The sequence below is a fragment of the Bos javanicus genome, chromosome 6 (genome assembly GCF_032452875.1).
Source record: "Bos javanicus breed banteng chromosome 6, ARS-OSU_banteng_1.0, whole genome shotgun sequence".
Classification (NCBI taxonomy): Eukaryota; Metazoa; Chordata; class Mammalia; order Artiodactyla; family Bovidae; genus Bos; species Bos javanicus.
The window spans coordinates 9260425-9279859 of NC_083873.1; the positions used below are offsets into that span (position 1 = coordinate 9260425).

A 19435-nucleotide genomic window follows, 5' to 3' on the forward strand; every position below is an offset into this window, starting at 1 on the left:
TATGTGGTAGCCTGCATGAGAGGGGAGTTGGGGAGAATGGACACATGCACATGAATGGCTGAGTTCCTTTGCTGTTCACCTGCAACTATCACAACATTGTTAATCAGCTACATCTCAATACAAAACAAAAAAGGTTTTGTAAAAAAATAAATTAATTAAAGAAACCCTCAAACCTAAAGAAAAAAATGTCCTGGTTTCTCTTTCCATATTGTCTATTTATTGCAGAGGCTTTTCATGTTAAAAGTAAGACCTTATACTGGGGAACCTTCTTCCAGACTACTACACTGAAGGTAGAGTGCTTTAAGACAGGTGTCAGTAAGGGTCCTACAGCTTCTAAATCTTGACTATGGAGGAATCATCACAGAAAACTAAAAATAGTCTGGTATTAAGTAAATTATGAGTTAACCTCATATAAGCTGTTCTATTTTTTATCCCCAAATAGTTTTATTTCACCAAAGAGGATTTAACTTACATTTTTTTCTGTCAAACAACACTTCTCACTTCTGTGAGTGGAGATGAGACCAAAGCCTTAAACTGAGAACTGGTCTTCCTTTTACTTAATTCTCCTGCTTATTTGACAGTGCTCTTCAGGACCAGTCCTCTTTATGATTCCTATGCTTTTTTCCAGAGCTTGTGGTTTACAGAAGTCCTACCAACTACAGAAGTGAAGAACTCCTTGGCACTTCTTGACTCAGGGGAGGTGGAGCATAAGTCATCTTCTTCTTTTGTGAGTCAAGAGCAAACCGAAGTATAGATTTTGGAACCATAGAGAAACACAATTTAAATGGAAGGTTTAAATATAGTTGAAATGAAAAAAATGTGCAATTAATAATAGATATGAAGTGACTTTCAGTTCAGTTCAGTCTCTCAGTCGTGTCCGACTGTTTGAGACCCCATGAACTGCAGCACGCCAGGCCTCCCTGTCCATCACAAACTCCCGGAGTTCACTCAGACTCACGTCCATCGAGTCAGTGATGCCATCCAGCCATCTCATCCTCTGTCATCCCCTTCTCCTCCTGCCCCAATCCCTCCCAGCATCAGAGTCTTTTCTGATGAGTCAACTCTTCGCATGAGGTGGCCAAAGTACTGGAGTTTCAGCTTTAGCATCATTCCTTCCAAAGAAATCCCAGGGCTGATCTCCTTCAGAATGGACTGGTTGGATCTCCTTGCAGTCCAAGGGACTCTCAAGAGTCTTCTCCAACACCACAGTTCAAAGCATCAATTCTTTGGTGCTCAGCCTTCTCCACAGTCCAACTCTCACATCCATACATGACCACAGGAAAAACCATAGCCTTGACTAGATGGACCTTTGTTGGCAAAGTAATGTCTCTGCTTTTGAATATGCTATCTAGGTTGGTCATAACTTTCCTTCCAAGGAGTAAGCGTCTTTTAATTTCCTGGCTGCAGTCACCAACTGCAATGATTTTGGAGCCCCAAAAAATAAAGCCTGACGCTGTTTCCACTGTTTCCCCATCTATTTCCCATGAAGTGATGGGACCAGATGCCATGATCTTTGTTTTCTGAATGTTGAGCTTTAAGCCAACTTTTTCACTCTCCACTTTCACTTTCATTAAGAGGCTTTTTAGTTCCTCTTCACTTTCTGCCATAAGGGTGACAGTGGAAGTGACTTGTCCTTCTCTCTCAAATCTAGAGTCAAAATCTGAAAATCAAAGAAATCTGATCAATGTTGAGCCTGCAGAGAGGAAGAAAGGGATTGGAGTGTGAGCTTATACTCCTTTGTCTATGGTGAAAGAAAAAACAAATTATTAATAAAAATTCAGCTCAGTTCACCAAGTCTGAGGACAGGATATTTACTTGAGCAGAAACATGCAATGGAAAAACATACCTAGATTATCCTTTAATACCAATAACACCACCAAGAGATATTTCTAACATCAGTTGTTATTACTGAGCATTCTACTGGAAAATTTCAATAAACTGCTAGATTTAATCCTCAAAACAACTCTACCATTTAGGTTTAGGAAGAATTAATGCCAAGTCTACTGCCATTCAGCATATTAAAGCTAGCAACAGAATTCGTCTTTATGTTTATCTGACTACAAAACAGTGAAAATAGGTACTCTTTCCTTCATACAACTTCCCTTGTGTATCAACTATATCTCAGTTAATTAGCCACAACTTTTGTATCTGGACATCAACTCAAGGCACACAGGCTGTCATGAACACAAATCCCTCCTTTCCACAGTGAATAAATCTGCATCTGGCACTTTGCCAATCTGGGAGAGTCAGCCTGGAGTTTGCAAACATTGTACTGGCAGAATAGACCTGACGTCTTTGAGCTATCAGAGAAATGCTTCGTAGCACCTTGCATGGCTCTATCTGTATAGTGAGTATTGAGAGAATAAGTAATTTAAGCAAGCAATCATTAAAGGGAGAAATGAAGCAGTAACAAAACAAACAGGAATTATAACCCTGAATGAATGAAAAGATATTGTAACTTTCTAAAAGATATAAATCAAAAGCAACAATATTCAAATGTTCAGGATGGCCTTTGCTGGGAATAGTAAACAGATTTAATTATTCTCAAACCACATTATAAGGGAAAATCTATTAATGTTATCCATCAACAGATGGTGTATTAAATAAATGCAGAAATAAGTCAAATTATAAGTGAAATTTTCCTTGCAACTGCTCCAGATGTTTATGCACAATAAATGTGGCCACCTGTGACTATTTATATACAAAGATCATTTCGATAACTACATATAAACAAAACAGCCAAGATTTACATCAGCCCTACCATGTGCCTGAATGCACGAGATTCATTTTAATCCCAGGAATTCTTACTGAGACAAGAACCTGTATTTAGTGATGAAAAAGCTCAAGAAGAAGCTGCCTATGACTCATTACTCAAAATACATAGATGGATTGCCTAATGCAGAAAAGAATTTTTAGGATGTTAGAGGCCATATGAAGCTCTGACACGCTGTTGCTAAGTGGCTTATACATGAAATGCTGTGACCATGTGACAAGCATGGTCAGATATTGGTATCCTCACAACACCTCCTTCAGTGAAACTTGCAAGAGTGCTGGCTAAATTCCACTGCAGAAATTTTCATCTGTATAAACAGTGTAGTGTCTAAGATAATGTCTAATTTCCAATCAAATATTCTAATTGAACGATTCTTATCCCTATCTGAACATTAAAGCTGTATTTAAATCACTTAGGGGGCCTGTAAAACTGAGAAATAAGAAGAATCTAATTCCATGATTCTCATCACTGTACATTAAAATGATATTAAAACCACTTAGTGGAGATTTCAAGACTGTCAGAAATTAGATCTCCTAAATAAATCATATTTCTGAGGATGAGGTTAAATACTACTCACAGATATTCCCACAACCTGTAGCCAGAGTTGAGAAATTACCACTCTATAGGAAACATACACACACAAACAATGTAGAATTGTTTGCAAATAATTTAAAAGAACCTCAAATATTAGCTATGAATAATTAAAAGGAAGAAGATTAACATGCAAATTGGCTACATAATTAGAATGGGAGAATCTCAAGAAAGCTTTTAATAAATAGAAAACTAACATTCATTGCAAAAGGAAAATGTTTTATCTTCTACTGTAGACACAGATTAATGAGAAAAAAATGATTACAGAAAAGCAAGAAACAAGCATAAAAAAATACATAAACAGAAACTGCAGGATGGGTTGTAAATCTTAAGAATAAATTAGAAACAAATATTTGTTGATATTACCCATATTTCTGCTCCAAATTAGCCTAAGGTTTTTTTTTTTGAAGTGACAATATTTTAAAGGTCTTGACTCACCCTCTCCTGTTAGATCTGAAGCTCCACTTCAATGTCATCCTGAGTTTCTCCACCTTTTTTTATCCCATCTCACCACCCACTGTTTCTAGGTATGACCAGATGTAAGCTACCCAATTTTCAAACTACAATGTCATTTGTTCCCTTTTTCCACACTCTCTATAATAGGAAGATGGAGCCACTTATGTTCATGAGTGTGAGGTTAAACTCTGCCATCTTCCACGACTGTGCTGCAGTTCTACCAGAAATCAAACTTTAAAGGGTAGGTGTTATTCCATCTGCAAAACAAACTATACATGCAAGCTATCTTCCTAAATGGTTCTAACAATGAATCTTCTCAAGCACAACCATGGTACTCTGTCACTCATTCACATGTGGCACACAACACAGCTGCTGCCTCCTAGAGCCTGAACTCCCTGTGCCAAGCCGCAAAATTCCTGTGGTCCGACTCTGGCTGCCGACTGAGGCTATGAGTACCCACCACTGTAACCAGAGTGATGAGGAACACCAACCCATACTAGAGAACTGTCCCCAGACCATAGGCCTTGTCTGCGCACTGTTGAGTCATGAATACTCACCAGGCTCCAGGTGATGGCAGCACCAAATTCACCAGGCTTCACATCTCTGTTGACTTCAGCACCATTTTTCCTTGCCAAGAATTTTCCCCATTGCATTCTTCTGTTTATAGTGCTTTGTTTTCCCTTCCTACCCTACCATAATGCTTCTCTTTTCCAATACAAATCCACTGACTTGCCCTTTAAAACTGCTGTTCCTAAGTAACTTACAATACTTTTCATGCGCAGAATTTTGTTTTTCCAAAGCCCTATTTGCAAGACAATGGAATCCTCTATCATTTTTATGTCCAAGCTTCTTTCTCTTCATCCTGTTTTTGTATTCAGCTAAGATATATCATCACTGTTTCTAGCACACTCTCTTGCTTTTGTCTAATAATTCTGGGATACAAGTATAAATTTACCATATAGATGAAACCTGAAGGACTAGATGAGATCTCCCAAAGAAAGGCAAAGATGCAGAGAAGAGGGAATGAGTGCACCTTGTGTTATTATTTGCAGCTAGCTCATTCAATCACACACACATATATATACATATATACACACACATAGACGTGTGTGTGTACACACATGTGTATATATTCTAGTTTTGTACTGTCTTAGATACTTTACATTTACAATCTCATTTATTAATCAATAACATCTCTGTACGATTGGTTTACTAACCACATGAAATAAATAAGCATGTTCAGATATGTGAAATAAATGGCCTTGAATCACAAAACTATTAATAGGAAAAGAAAGATGGTTTCTCTGAGGCTTCAAGTATTTGAACTAGTTTGTGCATATTTTCACTTTCCCACTGGAGGAACATTAAAACCAAAATAAGTCTAAAGAACAAAGCAGGCTCAACTTCCCATTTCTATCTTCCCTCTTTCCAATTACAGGGAATTTGCTTTCACAAAGCAGCCACCCTCTTCCCAGAAAGTCAGGATTTCAGGGTCCTGAACTGTGACTTTACTACCATGACTCCAACTAATCATAATCAGAGGGGATTGGTGATCTTGGTAAAACACTGAAAAAGGAAGAAACTGCCAACCCAAGCAAAGATAACCAAACAAGGGCTAAGACCCTTAACTGTGGTCCCTCTTATCAGCTCATGTGATCAGGGATGGGCAAACTCTACTACCTGGTTTCTCACTGGTAACTCAACTACTAAGAGCCATTTAGAAATGCTAACAATAAAACTGAATTAAATGGTTTATTCTATTCAGTGAGATAAAGCCTAATTATTGTTGTTCAGTCACTAAGTCATGTCTGACTCTGCGACCCCATGGACTGTAGCATGCCAGGCTCCTCTGTCCATGGGATTCTCCAGGCAAGAATACTGGAGTGGGTTATCATTTCCTTCTCCAGGGGATCATCAGAATCCAGGGATCAAATATACATCTCCTGACTGGCAGGCAGCTTCTTTACCACTGAGTCACCAGGGAAGCAAAGTCAACTATATAGATATAAGTTAATTTTATGGCCAAATCTCATGAACAGAAAAAAAAAAAAATTCTGATCTATTATGTATCTTATTCTATGATACACCCACTTCTTTAAAAATATTAAATTTTACTCCAGTCATCCAATGCTCTATAGTATATTACTATATAAATCACTAGCACAAAACAGCCATTGATCCTGAGGTCAGTATTTCAGACAGGGAACAGAATTGACAGCTTGCCTCTGTTCCACACTTAGTGGCCTCGGGTGTGAAACACCAGAGACTGGGGCCTAGAATCTTTGAAAGAATAGTTTACTGACAAATGCGGTGATAGATACTGCCTGTCATATAAGAGCCTCAGTTTTTATTCACAGTGCCGATCCATGTGGTCTCCTGACAGCCTGGTCCAGGCTTACCCCAGCACAGTGACTGGGTGCCATGGCTAATGTGACACCATGGTAATGTGACAGAGAGAAAGCCAGACAAAAGCCTTAAAGTTTTTAAGACCTAGCATTAAAATCACACAGAATTTGCTTTCACCATTTTCTATGGATTCACGCAGACCCCATCCCAATAACCAGATTCCAGAGGAGGGAACACAAATCCCATCCTGGGTGGAAGAGTGTCAATCACTTTGTAAGAACAGCATGAGAGAAGTGATATGTGGTCATCTCTGAAAACTGCAATCTGCTACAAATACGGGTAAGAGTTTACCATTCACCAGTGAGAAGGAGGAAATTCTTCATGTACTTGTTCTTGTTTCTTCATCCTTTGCTGTTCAGTTCAGTTCAGTCATGTTCTACTCTTCACAACCCCATGAACTGCAGCACGCCAGGCCTCCCTGTCCATTACCAACTCCTGGAGCTTGCTCAAACTCACGTCCATTGAGTTGGTGATGCCATCCAACCATCTCATCCTCTGCCATCCCCAGCTCCACCTGCCTTCAATCTTTCCCAGCATCAGCGTCCTTTCCAATGAGTCAGTTCTTCGCATCAGGTGACCAAAATATTGAAGCTTCAGCATCAGTCCTTCTAATGAATATTCAGGATTGATTTCCTTTAGGATTGACTGGTTGGATCTCCTTGCAGCCCAAGGGACTCTCAAGAGTCTTCTCCAACACCCACAGTTGAAAATTAATTTAAAAACCTTCCTATATATTAAACTGAGCTCCCCAGGTGGTTTGCGGGAAAGAATCTGCCTGCCAGTGAAGGAGACACAGGAGACATGGGTTTGATCCCTGGGTTGGAAGATCCCTCAGAGAAGGGAATGGCTACCAACTCCAGGATTCTTGCCTGGAGAATTCCATGGACAGAGGAGCCTGAGGAGCTACATACAGTCCATGTGGTCACAAAGAATCAGACAAGACTAAGCAACTGAGCATGCACACACGCATATACTAAACCAAGTCTCTACTAGAAATATATAGGTATTTCTAAAACTAGATAAGGAAAAAATGTCCATACTTTAGGAATAAACATTTACTTTCAAGAAATTTCAGCTTTATATGAAAATTTCAGTGTTTGATATGAAAATTACAGTACTGAACAAACTTGTAAGTAATATTATTGTGAGACGTACTGTCATATCTATTTAGGGATCACAAATACATTTGGAAAAAATTAAGGTAGTATTTTAAAAAGATCTGGATCATAATAAATGTAGACAAAAGAAACCACCAATAAATTCCCAGTGACCAATGTCTAATATAACATCACATAATGTATGTGACATAATGGTATGTACACTATCTGTAAATCAGAGCTTATCTACGAAGACACCTTTAAGAAAATATGACAGCACTATAGAAAGTCCCTGAAGAAAGAAATTATACATAAACTAGATAGTGCTCACCAATCTCAACAGTTTAAGCAATGCTATTTTTCCATGAAAATTAATTCTAAGTAATTTTATGACATTACCAACCTCTCTACATTATTACAGTTCTCATCATTTTACTTGGCTAACACAATTCCCAAAGAGAATTATATTGGAGCATACATTTCTCGCAATTATGAGACCATGAATGGTCAAAACTTACTTTAAGAAAAATAACATGCAAAATTGCCACATTTGCTTAAAATTATTGGTGATATGTTTAATTCAATACACTGCTTTTTCCTAAGATGAAAAGTGAAAAAAGTGTTAGTCATTCAGTCATGTCTTACTCTTTGCAACCCCATGGACTGTAGCCAGCCAGGCTCCTCTGTTCATAGGATTCTCCAGGCAAGACTACTGGAGTGGGTTGCCATTCCCTTCTTTAAGGGAACTTCCCAACCCAGAGATCAAACCAGAGTCCCCTGCATTACAGGCAGATTCTTTTCCTTCTAAGCCTTCTGGCAATATATTTAATTCAATACACTGCCTTTACCTAAAGTAACTTTACTTAAAGTGTTTTGGACATACCTAAATGAGGTGTTCTGATGGCATCATTGACTCGATGGACATGAGTTAAAGCAAGCTCTGGGAGTTGGTAATGGACAGGGAAGCCTGGTGTGCTGCAGTCCATGGGGTCGCAAAGAGTCGGACACAACTGAGTGACTGAACTGAACTGAAAAATTTCTAAAATAGAAAAAGCCCAATATAAAAAGGAAGTTCCATTTTGTCCTAGTTTTTTTTTGTTTGTTTGTTTGTTAAGCTTTCAGTACCTTTGCGTGCATGCTCAGTAATTTCAGTCGTGTCCGACTCAGCCACCCTATGGACTTTAGCTCACCAGGCTCCTCTGTCCAAGGGATTCTCCAGGCAAGAATACTGGAGCGGACTGCTTTGCCCTTCCTCTTCAGTACTTTTATTTATATATATATATGAATATATATATATATATATATAAATATATATATATATATATATCAGTTTGGATATATATATCAGTTTGGAAGGTAAAAACATAGGAGAGATTCCATTAGGTTAGGCTAAGGTGGTGCTCATGGTAAAGAATCTGCCTGCCAATGCAGGACACATGAGAAAAAGGCATGGGTTCAATCCCTGGGTCAGGAAGATCCCCTGAAAAAGGAAATGGCAATCCACTCTGTATTCTTGCCTGGAGAATCCCATGGACAGTAGAGCCTGGCCAGCTACAGTCCATAGGGTTGCAAAGAGTTGGATACGACTGAAGCTACTTAAGCACACACAAAAATTGTTAAAAGACACAAAGGATAAATTGATCTCAGAACTGCACAAACACATAATATGTTTCAGAAAAGATGAGTGCAGGATTCACCTAAAATGGTTACAGCTGGGGGCAGGGCATTCAATGATAATGAAGTGAATGATAGAAAATGGATGTAAGCCATAGAAAATGAATGAAAGTATAACCCAGTTATCATGTTAACTAATCTTTTAAAAGACCGTGAAAGAATGAAAATGAGAAGAGGAAAATAATTTCAAAATTTCAGCAATACAAATGCAAATTTGGAGGAAAGTGTGTATCTTTAGAAAGGGTTCAGCAGGGAAAAGTCTGGATGGCCCCTTCTAGCTGGTTTATAGATTGTGTGATGTCCTTTGAGTTGCTCCCTCTTGACAACTGAACTCTCACAGTGTGATAACCTGGTGATTGCACTGTTTTCATCAGTTATATTTTTACAAATAGGTAGACTCATTCATTGGAGAAGGCTATGGCACCCCACTCCAGTATTCTTGCCTGGAAAATCCCATGGACGGAGGAGCCTGGTGGGCTGCAGTCCATGGGGTGGCAAAGAGTTGAACACGACTGAACGACTTCCCTTTCCCTTTCACTTTCATGCATTGGAGAAGGAAATGGCAACCCAATCCAGTACCCTTGCCTGGAAAATCCATGGACAGAGGAGCCTGGTAGGCAGCAGTCCATGGGGTCACTAAGAGTCGGACACGACTGAGCAGCTTCACTTTCACTTTTCACTTTCACGCATTGGAGAAGGAAATGGCAACCCACTCCAGTGTTCTTGCCTGGAGAATCCCAGGGACAGGGGATCCTGGTGGGCTGCCATCTATGGGGTAACACAGAGTCAGACACGACTGAAGTGACTTAGCAGCAGCAGTGTATCTTTAGGGAATGATGAACACTCAAAACTAGTTTTAATTATCATAAAATTTAACTATCTCTAAGAATATAGTATAATAAAAGTATGGTACAGCACTGTACAAACATTTCCTGTACTTTGAATTAGCCAAACAATACTTGTGAACAGGTGTGTGTGTGTGTGTATAAACTGTAAAATTAAGATATTATTTTTAAGACTTTTAAACTTCATAAATGACCATATACATATATGACATACATGTATACACACATCCCTTTTACTGAAGTTTTTTTTCTTTTTTCTTCCAGTTTGTGGTGCTAAAAAATACCGATAATTTTTATGGTTATACTTTACATGTATGATCTGGCATATGGCTTAAAGCTTATTTCTGGAGATAGACATACCTGGTTGATTCATAACTCTATTAGTTTTCCATATCTGGCATAACAAATTACCACAACCCTGGAAGCTAAAAACAATAGAATGTTTTCCTCTTTCAGCTCTGAAGACTAGAAATCTACCATTAGTGTCACTGAACCAAAACCAAGGTGTCAGCAAGGCTGTGCTCCCTGGGAAGGTTCCAGGGGAGAACCTGCTTTTTGCACCTTCCAGCTTCCAGGGGCTGCCAGCATTCTCTGTGACCATACCTCTTTCAGTCTCTGCTTCTGTGGTCCCATGACACTCTCCTCCATGTGCCAGTGTGTAAAATGCCATTCTGCCTTCCTCTTATAAGGATGCATGTGGACAACCGAGGATATCTTCCCACATCAATGTCCTTTACTTCAAATATCTGCAAAGACCCTCCCTTTTGCCATTTAAAGTAGCATTCAAAAATTCCAGGGATTGAGAGTAGGAGATGAGTATCATTTGGAAGGACAAGTTTTTCACCCTCCAGATCCACTAACTATCTAAATCAACTTTGGAAAGTTACTCAAACTTTCTAAATCTTAGTGCTTTTCTCCTTGATGGACTAAAAATAAGAGTAATAACCTTATGAGGATATAAATAAAGAATATAAAGCATAAATAAAGAATATAAAGCATGAAACACAATTCTTTACACATGTTAAATATCAATAAATATTGCCTATTGTCATTTTCATCTTTGCTCCATTCCTTTTTTTTCACTGCCACTGCTTCACTAATATCCTATAAAAGTGTTAGCACTTCACTATGAGGAGAGTATTTAAACATTATTGATCCACTCTCCTTACAAGTTGCATGGCTTTTCCTACTTCTGTGGCCATTTCCTACATTTGCTACCTCCTTGCTCTGATTCCAAATCCTCCACTAGTATCATGAGGACCCAGTATGTCAAAATACAATGTTAAGAGGAAGTCACTTTTACATGAATTTCAGTTAAAAATTTCACAAATTAGTTCAAATTTGCACATAGCACCAGACAGAATTACCTTAAATAGCATCTCATTAGAAAAACCTGAACTAGGTTGAAGGATGACCATTCTACAATACTGATTATCATGTTTTATGAGGCATATATATATATATATATATATATATATATATATATATATATATGTGTGTGTGTGTGCATGTATATTGGAGAAGGAAATGGCAACCCACTCCAATGTTATTGCCTGGAGAATCCCAGGGACGGGGAGCCTGGTAGGCTGCCGTCTATGGGGTCACACAGAGTCGGACACGACTGAAGCGACTTAGCAGCAGCAGCAGCAGCAGTGCATGTATATATACATGCACACACATATATTTCTGATTCCAATTTGAGAATGTTTATTTTGTAATGGAAAAATAAAAATATTATTATATGCAAAATACAAATATAAAATTATGATATTATAAAATATAAATGTATTACTGAGTTAATCCTGAAAGATTTTTATGAAAGCAGCTGTGGTAATAAGAGTCTTCTAATCTTCCTATATCTCTAAAACCAACCCCATTCTAAATTAACTGAATGCCTTACAACTTTCATGACATTTGTAACTTATCTTTCAAGTATGTAGTACAGTCTATAAATGGATATTTATTTTTATAATTATTTGATGTTCCCACTAAACCATAAGCTTATAATGCATTTGCTTTGTTTGTGGTTATGACCTCAGTTCATGGTCAACAGCAACCAATAAGTAAATATTTTTGAATAAACTAATACCATTTTTGAATAAACTAATACCACTGTTCTATTCTTCTTTTATTAAATTTTCTCTTAAACTGTCAATTAATCTTCCAAATGTATACTGGATAACTCACAGAGCAATTTTAATATTTGTATAATGAATATGTGGAGAACATCTTTAACCCTGTACTTGAAAATGTTCCTTTTACCACAAATTATAATTTTTATCCATTTATAACTTAAGCTAATATACAAAATTAAACATTGCACAATTTTACTAGCTTATGTGTAAACTAGTTTCTAAATAGAGGCCTGTGACTAATATAATTTTATAAAGTAAAAGATGCTATTTTCTGCTAATATGTTTATTAATATTCCACAAAAGAAAAAAGAATCAATGTTAATCTGTTATGAGTAACACATTAAGCCTCATTACTGAATAAGTCATTTTTGTCACTAACATCAATAATTTGGGGGGACACTTGCTTGAATTCATTTTAGTAATTAAGACGAGTAGTATTTTACTTTAACAATTTTTTTTCATTTCATACTTTTTGAACAAGAAAACTTAAAACTTTTACTAATGAATATAACACCTACTGAATATATCTGTATTTTATATATAGGAAAGTGTGCAAACAAATTTAATTTAAAAATGTCCACAAAGATAGAAAGTTTAGCAGATTTATTGAACTATATAAATGAAAAGTATTAGAAGACTGAGCCATTTCCTAAAAGTAAGGGAAACTGAAATTTATGCCTTGGTTAACAATTTTACAATAATGACAATTTACTTTTATAATTACATGAACACAAAATAGATTTTCTAAATGTCTGCACAGTGTGATACAATTTGGAGTCAAATCTAGATACAAGAAATTTTGCTTTGATTTTCAGTGGGGCTTCTCTAAAAGTGATGGCATTTGAATCAGTACTTCATATTTAAGAACTACATACATTAGAAAATACATTTCTCCAGAGTTTGGCTGTATGGGGTGGGGGTAGGGGCAGAATGCAAGTTTGACAAATTATACCAGAGCCTTTAGAACATATACACACATAAACACAGATATACATCTATGTATGTGCACTTGTGTGTATGTAAATACAAATAAGACATAACAGAAATAATTAATTCATGAGTGCATGTTTTAAGATGCCATCATGTCCGACTCTTTGCAACCCCATGGACTGCAGCCCACCAGGCTCCTCCGTCCATGGGATTTTCCAGGCAAGACTACTGTAGTGGGTTGCCATTTCCTTCTCCAGGAGATCTTCCTGACCCAGGGACTGAACCCGGGTCTCCCTCATTGTAGGAAGACGCTTTACCGTCTAAGCCATTACTTTACTTTACTTTAAGCTGAAACAGTGATTGGTTATACTTGTGTCACCTTACGAGAGAATGTGATAATTCAGACACCTGGAGGCTCCCTGAAGCAACAGCCGTGATCAGGGAAGGTCAAGTCTGGCAGTGACCACCCAGCAAGGGGACCGAATGCACAGGTTGTCACACAGAAGAGGCTGAACTTCATTCAGAACAAAACAAAAATATGTTTATAATCTAAAAATGTAATATAAATTTGATAACAGAATGGTTGGCTTATAACATGTAAATGCAATCATAAATTTATTAGTTTAGAAGATAACAGGTGAATTATTCAAATGATAGAAATCCTATTGGGCAAATTCTTCAGAAACCCTCCAAAAGATTACAGGTTCATTAAAAATCTAGCACTGATATTGAAGTAGATGTGAGAGGATGTACAAATGGAGAAAATGTCATATAATTCTCTCAACAGAGAGCAGGAAGTAAGTGCAGACTGGAATCTGGCATAGGACACAAATCTGGGTGAGACATAAAGAACAGAGCAGAGGTTTCTAACAGGGTACCAAAATGACTCGAGAAAAATGGGTAAGATCAGAACTGAAAGACTAGACCCAGGGCATAAGGTCTAACTGGGTCCCAACCCAAGAATGCCACATTACTGTAGAGAATTAAAGCTCCTTCAGTGCAGCCTGCCTCAGGAGACTGAGACGAGACAGAAACTACAGATGGAGCCCAGTTGCCTCAGCTGCCCAGACAAGTGCCTTAGAAAGAGACGGGATCTCTGCCTGCCCCTCCAGTTATTGCAGGGTGCCATACTCTTGGGAAGGATGCAGAGCTGGAGACTGGCATGAATTTACTGGAATAGCAAAGAGCTTGGGAATCTAGGCAAGGGACAAATAAAACACTGAACAGCTGACTGTGGAAGGAACTCAATGCAAACACAAAGCTGGGAGAAATAGAAAAATCTGAATGGCTAGAGATCTTGGCATGGCCATAAAGAGCAGAATTATTTTCTTCTTTCTCTTTGATTAAACAGTTGAATCTAATGCACATAAAATTTAAAACAGTAAACACCTGTAAAATTTTAAAATCACTATGCTAACCATATTTCTATTCATTTGACTATTATAATACATATAGTATATTATTTGTATGTTATATATACAGTAATATATTTTCTGGAACATTCATTTACCTCATATTTGGAAATATTATAAAACATCTAAAACTATTAGAGATTTTCAGGAACTACTATCTTTAGCCTTTATTTTAATTTGTAACTTTCTAAGGAAAACTTGTTTGGGGGAGAAATGTGTGCAACTTTCACTGAATCCTCCTTAAAAATTTGGTCATTACTTTCAAGTAAATTTAACATGCCTTATAAAAGAGCTCTGCTAAATTGAAACTGATAGGATTCATTTACCTAAAAGTCTCCAGTTGGCAAGCAAACTGATTAAAATATTATCATACATTCCTTATGTCAGCAAGTCGTTCAACATATTTCAAATGGCACATTGATGCTGTGAACTTTTCGTTCTATGTCAGAAGAGTAAATGTGCCCGGTAATGTTAAAAAAAAAAAATGCAAACTGAAAATAGACATTCCAGCTATTGTATATTATCACATCCTGCTGAACTTGGAAACAAGCAAGAAAGAACATTATTTGAAAGAATGATGATAAAGTCATCAAAGAGCAGGACATTTAGTAAGATTTTTTTTTTTAGAAACATGGCTTTATTTCTACTAATAATAGTGTTATTGTTAAAGTTTATCAGTTGAGACCTGCAAAGTTGTTTTTATGATTTTTAAAAACTATTTGCCAAAGTTTAGGCAGTTTTTCAGTTGAGAATACACTCTCCAGATGATATAAATTGTTGTTTAAAACTAATTTCCTTTTATTTCCCCATTGATATTGCCTCTTATTTAAAGTTACAAAAGACAGTAGGAAAGAGGATTCTGGGAGCAAGACAGTGAAGTGATGTGAAGAAAGAGCCATGAACCAAGGAATGCAGGCAGCATCCAGACACTGGAAATCAAGGACTATTTCCCAGGAGCTCCCAGGAGGCATGCAGCCCTGACCAACACTTGGTTTCAGATTTCTAAAAACTAACAGGGAGTGGCCAACTGAGTGGAGTGGAAGGACCTTGAGCTCCCCTCCTCCCACTCTCATACCAAAATTACAGCTATTTACAGAGCAACCATCAAGATGAACAATGCGACACTGACCGAAAACGTTTCCCACACCAACAGATATTAAACGAGAGCCACAGTGAGACGGGTAGCAGTGCAGAGGTATAGTATAGTCAAGAGCCACACCTCCAGGAAAGGTGACCCATAAGTGGGAGTACAGTCATAACTGCAGAGGTTCTCCCCAAGGACTGAGGGGTCCAAGACCACACCAGGCTTTCCAGCCTGGGGAGCTAGACCAGGAAGATGAGCTCCGAGAATATCCGGCTTTGAAGTCCAGCAGGGCGTACAAACAGCAGAGCCTGGGGGCTGTAGGAAACACACACTCAGCTCTTTTTTTTTTTTTTTTTTACTTGAAAAAATTCACATTTATTTACTGTCAAACCGTGTTAAACTTTACACTGGATATTAGTGATGGGCTCATTATTAACAGGTTTACACAAAGGGATGAAAAGAAAGGCAGAATTTTGCTGAAACAATTTACATTTCATTAGAACTTTATCATAAAATAAATTAATTACTAAATATAGGCAGAAGGAATATGGAAGAGTAATATTTATGTTTTATTTCATTTTTTTAAAAAAGAATAGGCACCTTTTGTTCACTAGAAAGTTTGTGAGAAGTGCCCAGTGCCCTCGCTGCCCCCTGTTCAAGAACAAACAGAGGGGTGACACACAACCTTTTCTAGATTTTACCACATTTGTGCAAGGCATGGCATAACTGGCTTCAAAGAGTTTTTTCCCCCATAAAACACGCTCTTTGGGCAATAAGAAATTTAAATGTAAGAATAAGGACTAACATGTCAAAGCAGAACACTGTATACAGTGGAAAATAAGTGAAAATGGGAAGAACTTACCATGACTTCTTCAGCTGAGATGTTCAAAACCACAGTATCAACCACAAGCACTACTTCACAGAAAGGCCCCATGAGCACAACTGCAGCTGGATCACAGGAAGGAAGCAAAGAGACAAAAGCACCTCCAGCAGTTTCTACAACCAAAATTCCTCCTGTAACAAATATTTTTCCCCTGCCAGAGAGATTCTGCGAAGCATTAGACGCGAGGGGGATAAGGTGGCCTCAGACACAAAGGGGAATGATGGTTGAACGACAGTGTCCCAAGGGAACGAGAGGAACTGCCTCGTATCTCTGCATGCTTTCCACTGGAACATGGAACCCTAAGGGCCCTGATCTTAGCAACTGTACCTCGCACACTCAGCTCTTAAAAGGCACACATGGTTTCTTATACACGCGAGACCAGGTGCAGATGAAATAATTTGAAAGAAACCTGCATTAAACACACTTGCTGATCTTGGGGAACCTCCAGAGAACCAAGAGGCAACTGGGAGTCCCTGGGGGGACACAGATGCTGGTGGCAGCCTTCTGGGGGAGATCCTTCTACCAGGAAGTCACTGGTGCTGGCAAGTACCATTTGGGAATGCTCCTTCTAGCCTATTGAAAGAAGCTTAACTGCCCACCAGTCAGTTCAAGTCCTTGACACCCTCAGCCCCGCAACCAGCTAAGTGGAAACCCAGTCCCACCTACCGCCAGGGCGACTCTACACTTGGGCTCCCCCAGGTTCCCCAGCAAGCAGCCTTGTGACCTGGCACTGCCCACCACTTGGCAAGGATAGGCTCAGAAATCCCTGGCTTCATAGTCTACTGTGCTGGAAAGACTCCATGTACCAGTTGACTGGCACAGCCCCAGGTCCCAGAGCCAGCAGCTGACCAGGACCTGGTCCCACCCCCCAGCAGGCCAGAATCAAGACCCCACAGATATGACAGCAGCTGCCAGGACCTGGCCATGCCCACCAGAGCATAAGGATAAGATCAGACCAGGGGCACTGCAATCAGCCATGCCAGGACCCAGCCCCACACATCAGAAGGCAGCAGCATCCCACATAGGAGCATCCCTAGATCATATAGCTCTGCTGACCAGAGGGGACTGTGCTGCTGGACACCACAGGACGTCTGCTACATAAGGCTATATCTCCAAGGTTAAGAAATGTAACCAACATACCTAACAGACAGAAATAAAGACAGAGACTCAGGCAAACTAAGGCAACAGAGGAATATGTTCCACGTGAAGGAACACTATAAAACTCTAGAAGAACTAAGGTAAGAGGAGATGGACGATTTACTTAATATGGAGTTTAAGGTAATAATCATAAAGATGCTCAATGAACATGGGAGAAGAATGGCTGAACACAGTGAAAAGTTTAACAAAGAGAAAATAGAAAGAACCAAACAGAGCTGACGAATATAACCGCTGAAATAATAGAAGGCATCAACAGCAGGTGAAAAAGATACCAAGAAATAGATCTGGAAACTGGAAGATAAAATAGTGGAAATCACCCAAGTGGAACAGAAAAAAAAAGAAAAAAAATTTAAAAAGAAAAAAATATTTTAAAAAGGAAAGTTTAAGAGACTTCTGGGACAACATCAAGCATATGAACATTCACATCATAGACATCCCAGAAGGAGGAGAGAGAGAGAAGGGTCAGAGAAATTATTTGAAGCAATAGAGCTGAAAACTTCCCAAACCTGGGGGTGAAAAAAAAAAAACAGACGTTCAGGACCAGGGAGCACAGACAGTCACAACAAGATCAACCCAAAAAGATCTATACCAAGACACACCACAAATAAAATGACAAAAATTAAAGAGAGAGTCTTAAATGCAGCAAGGGAAAATGGAACTCCCACAAGACTGTCAGTTGACTTTTCAGCAGGAGCTTCACAGGTCATTCATATATGTAAAGCAATGAAAGGAAAAACAAAAACTTACAACCAAGAATACTCTATCCAGGGAGGTCAGCAACATGCCAGAATAAAACACTACCTTTCAATATCCCCTTTAAAAAAAAAAAAAAAATCCCCTTCAATCGATAGCCAGAAAAACATCCCCAAATCTAAAAGGTGCCTCTACCCAACACAACAGGAGGCCAGAGAATTTCCCAATGCATCGACCCCTACACATCCAAAGGTGGGAGGACTGAAACACACTGATGAGCTGGAACCAAGGGAGAAGCAGAGTCTGTGTCTTAGAGTCCCAGCCCTCTGACCGTGGCAGCTGAGCCCACAGCCTCAGATACCCAGGAGTAGTAGGGCAGGTGGCACACATGGCTCCAGCATCCATTCCACAGCCACACCCTGGCCACAGGGAACGGGGCAGCGGGGCCTGGGTCCAGTCCCTCCCATGCCGAGATGCCCATGACTCCAGCCTCTGCCTCTCCACCTGCGATGGCAGATCCTGTGCCATCACACCAGACACAGAGAGGAGGCAGCTGTACAATCGGGATTCCCCCTGGCCACCCTCCTCCTGTTACAGTAGCCACGCCTGTGATCCTGGACATGAGGCAAGAGCCCACCATCCCAGTGACAACAGCAGCTATGGCAGAAGCAAGGCAGCAATGACCCCAGATGCAAAAGAAGCTGCAAGGACGGCCCGGAGCCTCAGTTCTTAGAGAGACTGTGGAGGCTGGAACATGCCAGGTCTAAAATATAACCAGAGGCACTCAGTAAGAAAAACCAAAAATCTGTGTTATAGTGCCACCTACCAAAAAAAACAAAAGAAAGAACTGTAACATCTAACATTTCATTTCAAATGCAGAGACAGGACAATTCATTAAGTATCATGAGGAAGCAGTCACACTGCACCACAGAAAATAAATGACAATTCTCCAGAAACCAACAAAGCTGACAGAGAATACAAAATAGCTGTCAGGAAGAAACTCAGTGAGCAACAAGAAAAACTCAGAAAGGCAGTTTAAAGAGGTTGGGAATAAAAGTAATAAACAGAGGAATATTTTACCAAAGAGACTGAAACTCTAAAAAATAATCAAACAGAAATTCAAAACCAAAAGTTCTGCAGAAGCTGAAGAACTCAAGAAATAAGATGAAAAATATTTTAGAAAGCAGTGGAAATTAAGAAGACCACATTGAAGAGAGAATCATCAAGCTCTAAGACAAAAAAATCTCCCCGGTTGCTCAAATGGCAAATCTGAATTTGCTTGCAATGCAGGACACCTG

At 39.0% G+C, this 19435-nt stretch overlaps 1 long non-coding RNA gene across 2 annotated transcripts in view; it reads right to left on the bottom strand.

Moving 5' to 3' along the window:
- The window catches only part of LOC133250055 (uncharacterized), a 44324-nt gene that overhangs the window by 727 nt on the left and 24162 nt on the right, over positions 1-19435 (bottom strand). The window contains exon 3 of one of the 2 annotated variants that reach the window (XR_009737212.1): positions 278-1660. The exons of the other annotated variant lie outside the window; for it this stretch is intronic. This is a non-coding gene — a long non-coding RNA (uncharacterized LOC133250055). Of the gene's footprint in view, positions 1-277; positions 1661-19435 lie in introns of those variants that run through there. 2 annotated transcript variants of the gene reach the window in all.